The sequence below is a fragment of the Procambarus clarkii genome, chromosome 27 (assembly GCF_040958095.1).
Source record: "Procambarus clarkii isolate CNS0578487 chromosome 27, FALCON_Pclarkii_2.0, whole genome shotgun sequence".
Classification (NCBI taxonomy): Eukaryota; Metazoa; Arthropoda; class Malacostraca; order Decapoda; family Cambaridae; genus Procambarus; species Procambarus clarkii.
In genome coordinates, this window is record NC_091176.1 from 37,320,673 (window position 1) to 37,328,842 (window position 8,170).

The following is an 8,170-nucleotide window of genomic DNA, read 5'->3' on the forward strand; positions in this document are numbered from 1 at the left end:
TATTGGAGCGGAGTCTTGAGGTGGGTAGAATATAGTTGTGCAATAATTGGCTGTTGATTGCTGGTGTTGACTTCTTGATGTGTAGTGCCTCGCAAACGTCAAGCCGCCTGCTATCGCTGTATCTATCGATGATTTCTGTGTTGTTTACTAGGATTTCTCTGGCGATGGTTTGGTTATGGGAAGAGATTATATGTTCCTTAATGGAACCCTGTTGCTTATGCATCGTTAAACGCCTAGAAAGAGATGTTGTTGTCTTGCCTATATACTGGGTTTTTTGGAGCTTACAGTCCCCAAGTGGGCATTTGAAGGCATAGACGACGTTAGTCTCTTTTAAAGCGTTCTGTTTTGTGTCTGGAGAGTTTCTCATGAGTAGGCTGGCCGTTTTTTCTGGTTTTATAGTAAATCGTCAGTTGTATCCTCTGATTTTTGTCTGTAGGGATAACGTTTCTATTAACAATATCTTTCAGGACCCTTTCCTCCGTTTTATGAGCTGTGGAAAAGAAGTTCCTGTAAAATAGTCTAATAGGGGGTATAGGTGTTGTGTTAGTTGTCTCTTCAGAGGTTGCATGGCTTTTCACTTTCCTTCTTATGATGTCTTCGATGAAACCATTGGAGAAGCCGTTATTGACTAGGACCTGCCTTACCCTACAGAGTTCTTCGTCGACTTGCTTCCATTCTGAGCTGTGGCTGAGAGCACGGTCGACGTATGCGTTAACAACACTCCTCTTGTACCTGTCAGGGCAGTCGCTGTTGGCATTTAGGCACATTCCTATGTTTGTTTCCTTTGTGTAGACTGCAGTGTGGAAACCTCCGCCCTTTTCCATGACTGTTACATCTAGAAAAGGCAGCTGACCAGTAGCCTGAATCGCTACAAGTCACCACGACCAATGCCATTGCAGTCCCAGAACCATACTTTACTGTAGTAACGGACCACATTTAGTCCTTTAAGCAAAATAAAATGTAAAAAAAGATTTCTTCTCCTGCTAAACCTAAGTTTGAGAATACTCAGTTGCAAAACGGCAAAATTGTAATTCATAAACCTGCAGTTAAATCAACAGGGTTGACCACTGGCAAATATTGTTCTCATTGTAAGAGAATAGGTCATTTAGTAAGTTCTTGTTTTACTTTGCACCCTGAGTTAAGACCTACAGGTTTAATCATGAGAAAAGGATTGCAAGTTAATAATTCTAACTGTGTCACAGTCACTCTCCATTGGATGACTGAATTTAAACCTTTCTTAATTTCCCACAATGTTTTATCTGATGTTAGGACAAAGGATTCTAGTGAGTAGGTGTTACTTTTAGGAATTGTGGGTAGTGTCCAACAAGTATCTTTAATTAAATTTAGCCTTGAATCAACTTTTACGCCAGGTTGGTGCACTGCCGGAGAAAGTAAGCAGTTGTCTATTCCTAAGGTTGATAATATTGTGTGTAATATCGCCAATCGCCAAGTTGTAGGCACAGAGTTCCCTATTATGTTAACTAACTCTGAATGTGTACTGGCTCAACCAGATGCAGAGGATGGTGTCATTTACCATGCATGTGTTGTGACGAGGTCAGTGGGTTAGAAGAGTGATGTTAATCCTGCTACTACCAAGGTGGATGTTCCAAAAGCCAGAACCCTTTCAGACAGGGAGTGGGAGGTGGAACTTGTTGATTCATTTATGACTAGGTCAGATGACGAGAGTTAGTCTGGCACCTTGACCTCGATCTATACTAACCAAGTCAGAAGAGGAGGTCAGTGTACCAGTTACTTGCCCACTCACTCCAGTTGTTTTAGTCATTGACCTTGAGTAAGTTGCAGAGTACTGATCCTAGTTTATCTGGGTATTGTGCGGAAGCGGCTGCTACTGTAGATACATTGGAGGAAAGTATGGGTTTCCCCTTAGGACGATGGAGACCTAAAGGATGAGATTAGAATTCAACATGTTGTCCCCAGTGATTATCGTGAGCAAGTCTTGTAAGCTGCACACGATGATCCTATGGGAGGTCACCAAGGTATCACTAGTATGTATCATAAAACATATAAATTCTTCTACTGGCCGAAATTGAAGAAAGATGTGGTCAGGTATTGTCACACCTCTCTAGTATGTCAAACTGTGAGTTAACCTAACCAGACTGTTCCGAGAGCACCATTGCAATCTATTGTTGTGCCAGAGGAGTCTTTTTCACATTTGATTATGGATTGTGTAGGTCCATTTACCCCAGAACTAGATCTGGCAATATGTTTATGTTTACCTTAATGTGTATGACTACTAGATTTCCAGAAGTTTATGCTCAATGTAATACTAAGACTAAAACACTTGTAAGGCACTTGGAATGGATTTTCTCATTATTTGGTATGTATTGCGTCATTCAGACAGATAATGATAGCAGTTTTTGCTCTGAAGTATTTAACACTTTTTGGGAATCTTTAGGGTTCGAGCATAAATTCTCTAGACCGTATCATCCATGTTATAGGTCCCTGACTATATGGGTAAGGTTTATGTGCCTTACAGTCGTACTAATTAATTAGTATTTGCGGCATTGCCAATATCAACTTGTCAAGAGGTGAAAATAAACGACTGTTTCACAAACACATCATTATACTTCATGAAGAGGTAACAAAGAATAAAAAACATAAACATATAAAATAAACACAGGTAGTCAAGAATAACCAGAACTCTTTACATCAAATAATGCGGTGTAATTACAAATAATAAGCACTGACTATTTGATTAATATTAAATGAATAAAGGTTATTCAAATAATGGTCCAACCAGATAGTTAGGTATGTTACCGATCAATAACAGGCAATATTGAATTATCTCATAATTACAGGTCCACCTCAGACAATTCCACCCACACTACTGGCAAACACAATGCCTACCAAACGTCTCGTCTAAACATTACCAATTAACACCAACAAGAAAACTCTCAGATGCTCTGCTAGCCGAGAGCAATACTTATAAACATAATTAAAACGTAAAGAATATGAATTTAACTCTAATAAGGTGTAATTAAAAAATGTACATAAAAAAGCAAATAATAATTACAGGGCTTTTATCATGGACACTAAGTTGATACAATGCAAACATCAGTGAAGATTTAAAATATGGGGCAGCCCCCTCCCCCTTCCCTCCCCCAACCCCACTAGATGCCACTGTCTCCATTCACATGAATAAACATGCAGTAACAACAAAGAAATATATAATACTGGCATACTTCAACATGCTACAGTTAACTCAGACAAAATATTCAGGAAAACAATAAGATGTACTATCAATTTTCAAATAACTGAGGAATGAACTTAGAAAGAAAAATGCTTTATTATGGTCCATGTTAGAATGAAGAATAATGATTCGTAACAATCCGCAAAGTCAAGGTGGAGTTGAAAGTTTCCACCAAACTTTAAAACAGATGTTGAATACTAGAGGGGAGAATTCTCCCAGATATTGGGAAGAAATCCTACGTTTTGTCTTATTTGCAGCAAGGGAAGAGCTGCAAACTACCCTGAATCGTTCACCTTTTGATCTTGTTTTGGACATCAGGTAAGAGATCCGTTAAAAATGCTTCATGAGAAAATGCTTAGTAATGTGTTAGTTAGGCAGATCGCAGATCCCTGAATGATGTGAGAAGTAAACTGTGTTGTACGAAAGAGTTGTCTTTACAGTATTTGTGAGAAGTTCGGTAGGTGATGAAGCAGCGACGTGATAAGAAATTCAAAGCAAAACTCATGACTTTAAAGATTGGTGATGTGGTGTTAGTATTAAAACCTCGTATTGGGACTTCCATGTCTCACAAGGTTGAGGGATCGTACAAAGTTATTGAGAGACTGGGGAATCTTTCATATAAAGTGTGTAATACACAGCATTCCACACAGTCGATGACTGTGCACTTAAACCGGTTGAAGGCTTATTGCTGGCCAAATATTGTGGATTCTTTTCATCATGGAGAGTTAACACTTAAGGAAGAACTTAGTGTGGGGAAAATGTTAATTCATCTTGTTTCAATTTCAGTTCCAGAGAAGAGATGCTATGTTATTTGTAGGATGAGAAGCATGATGTCCAGGTCCTGTTAGGGACGTATTCCAGCCTGTTTGGGGAAGTACCTACTCAAACTCATCTCTTTGACCATCATGTCCAACTGCTCGATTCTACTTCAATCCGACTGCATCCTAATCGAGTGACTAGAGAAGAAACGTATCATCCAACAGGAAGTGGATTTTCTACTGCAACATAGATTTATTCGTCCAAGCCAAAGTTCTTGGAGGTCTCCTTGTTTGCTAGTTCTTTCTAAGAAATATCAGATACCATTAACTGAAAGAGCTAGTGAAGTACCAGATTTAATAACTTCTGATGGAACTTATGAATTTAATGTTATGTCATTTGGTTTAAAAAAATGCTTCTTCAACTTTTCAGAAGTTAATGAATACCTAGCTAAAAGTAGATCCAAATTGCAGAGCATATTTGTACAACATTGTAATTTATAGTAATTTTTGGGACGATCATAATTCAGGTTTACAGAAATTGTTTGAAGTGTTGTGGAGAAGGAATCACTTTTCCTTAAAAGAAATTAAGTTTTGGCTTGTAAGAAATTTGAAACTTACCTGTCAGGTAATACAGTGGTAGTGTTTACAGAGCATAATCGTCTAATTTTTATTAATTAGTTAAAGTGTAAAAACAGAGAATCCTAAGATCGTTTTTAATTCTGCAGGAATTCAATTTAATGACTAAACATATTCCTGGTAGGTATAATGTGATTTTAAATGCTTTATACAGAGGAATCCAAACTGATATACCCTAATTTTGGAATATTGTCACATATTGTAGTGGTTTCCTTATGTTTTATTTTTTGTGCATTCATCCGTAGTGGTTGAGTACTAACTACTGTACTTGTTTTTAGTAAAAAACATACAATCAATCTTCAATTTATTTTATTTTTCTTCTGGGAGAAGCAGGGATGTTATGAACCAGGTATTTACCTTATTCTCACTGATAATTACATATGCAGAATATTATATTCATCTCACCTCAGTTGTGATATACATGGTTATTTGCATATTGACTTTTTATGCAAACGTATTATATTATAGTATTGTCTTACAGTATATTGTAAATTATAGTGTATTGTATCATATTGTATACGATGTGGTCATGAGCGGGCATGATAAGTGGACCTGTGCAGGATGTGTGAGGAGACGAAATTGATGGTGCAGATCACTGTTGCCAATTTTGTATTATGTTAAAGCATGTATTATTTTTCTTTGTGAAACTCTTTATTACTGAGTTATTTTCAAGATTGTACAAGATATTACATACTTATGATTTTACCTGTTTATGAGTGATTACTTCCATATGTAGTGAGTTTGTTAATTAAGTTCAGATTTCTTGTTAGACTTGTCTAACCACAATGATTGAGAGAAGCGTCTGTGTGTGGGAGGAGTGCAGGGCGAGTCAGTAGCAGAGATGTGTTTGTTCTGGCTGGATGCTTTCTTAGTTTAGTCTTTGTGTTTTTTGTTATTGTACTTATTTGTTGATAAGTGTGTCTTGGAAGTCAAGTAATCATATTAAAAGCCAACTATGCAGTTTTATTGAATCAGGAATCATTAGCCCAGAAGTGATTAATGTGCTATGAAATTATTTCTGATTTATTATTTTGTGTTACCCATCACCCAGTAAACTGGTGTTGTTTACTGTCCCAATACCACAGTAGTGATGGTGATGGATGGTGGTACAGTGAACTTCAATGGCAGAACACCAACACAGTAATGATGGTCATGGATGGTGATACAATGAACTAGATTGGCAATACAACACCACAGAAGTTATGGTGGTGGCACAGTGAACTAGAGTGGTAACACAGCACTACAGTAGTAATGGGTGTTGGTACAGTGAACTATAGTGGCAGCACAACACCACAGTCACCTCCCTGATGTTAATGTGGTTGACTGCTGCCCTCACCACATCCAGACCACTCACCACCACACCGAAGGCACATGGCAAATGAGAACCATCCTGCCAGTCCCTGGTGGTGATGACGAACTGAGCACTCTTAGTACTCCACCGCGGCCACCCACTCCAGACAGCTCCTGCCCGGCCTGACCACCGGTACTGCCCCTGGAGGTTAGGCAGCAGTGGGTCTCCCCCTGTACCATCATTACTCTCGTAGTCTCCGCCCAACACACGCTCCCCCGGCAGGCCCTTGTCCCCAACCCGCAACAGGTTAGTGTTGCGGTAGGTGTGGCCCCGCTGGCCCCTACACAACAACACAAACTGTCTGGCCAGCGGAGTGTCAGGGGTCAGCCGGATGATGACCCGTCCTCTCGTTGACCCCGCCCATCCCAGGTCAAGGAACGCCAGGGTGCACGAGGGGTCCAGTACGCCCACAACCTCACTCTCCTGCACAAAATTAATTAAAATCATTCTGATATCTGTATAATAGATTTATATCATGCTAGTTATCTAAACTCAGTAGTCAGTAATATCAGTAAAGTCAAGTGGGTGTAAAAAAATTACCTGGAGGGTGTAGGCGTGGACGGGCGTGGGCTGACGCAGGAGTGGGTGGAGGTAGAGCTGTCCGTCTTGTAGAGTTATTCTGGCGGAGCGGCGGCCATCTTGTTCGTCCTGGATGGCCAACACCCGGCCAGCCTCCACCAGCCTCTTGACGGGCTCCCTCATCCTGCGGAGGTCCTCAACCTGTGGACATTGTCAGCCCCATTAGCAGGGGAGGGGGTTGAAATTGTCAGCCCCATTAATTTGTGTGAACATTGTCTTCCCCATTATGAGCCATTTGTGATGCATGCAACCTGCATCAGTTCCTGCATCAGAGCAAATGGTAAATAGAATAAACAAAGCACTTCCATGGAGTAAAATGCTGTAACATTGGAGGAGAATAAAGAGGTAAAGAGGTATGTGAATAAAACGGACAAAAATTACGATCCGAAGTTGCTCTGAAGATTCTGATGAAGGATTTACAGGATCAACAAATATTACAAAACGAGTTTGTAAGCATGATACCGACAGCAAACCTGGAGAATCAGGAAGATGTAGGTGAGGGGGATCTCAAAAGCTCTGGAGACAGACCAAGAAGCGTTGGAGAAAGGGGTGAAAAATAATCTCATAAGAAACTTTAGTAAACCAGATGGTAAATTAGATCAGCAAAATATTGAGGAAATGATATAAAAGCTAATAGGCAAAGAGGACGATGTGAGCATTTCCCAGGTAGGGAGGGAAGGTAAGCCTGAAGCAAAATTGGTAAGCATAACCATCTTAAGTCTGGGGCATAGAGAGAAAATGCTCAGACGTACACATAATTAAATCGTCTGGATGGTTACCTCGCAGTGAAGAGACAAAAAAAAAAGATAGAACCGAGAGAGTAAAACTAAAGAAATTAAGAAACGCAGACCAAAATAAAATAGAAACGACTAGGGCAGGTGATGAAGATAGTGGGAGGAGGATAGGGCATAGTCCTTCACTCAACTCAGTGTGGCAGAACTAACCCTATACGTCTCCAGCGACAAGCAGGCACGAGGCCAAAGGAGCAACGTATGAAATAATAGTGTACAGAACACAGGAACTGGCCCCTATCCCCTCGGCCCCCTTCAAAACAATGTCAAGAGTTTAATTTGCTTCTACACTCACTAGGCCAGAACTAGTGAATACATTTGATGCATCGTATGCGCCAAAATGATTGGAAATCCCATCATCACTATCATGTTCAGCGAAACATGGGAACGAGAAAAGACTATCAACAGGGTGAGTGAGGAACTTCAAAATACCTCCAGGAGGAAGTTAATAGTTCTAGACATATTATTATTATTATTATTATTATAATTCATTGTGTTGGGGACAGGCAGCTTGGGTGTAGGTCCCACACCCACCCCTCACCAAGGTCGAATCACTGACACCGCCCAGGATTCAACTCCATAACAAGCTGACTAACCCCTGAGTACCTACTTACTGCTGTACTGATGTATGAACAGAGACAATAGGTGATGAGAAATGCGCCCAACCATTCCGGAACTGGACCCCTTAATTTCAAACATTCCTCATAATATTGTAACTGGTGGAAGGCCTTGTGATCAGTGTATAACATTCCTCAGAATATTGTAACTGGTGGAAGGTTTTGTGGTCAGTGTATAACATTCCTCGGAATATGGTAACTGGTGGAAAGCCTTGTGGTCAGTGTAT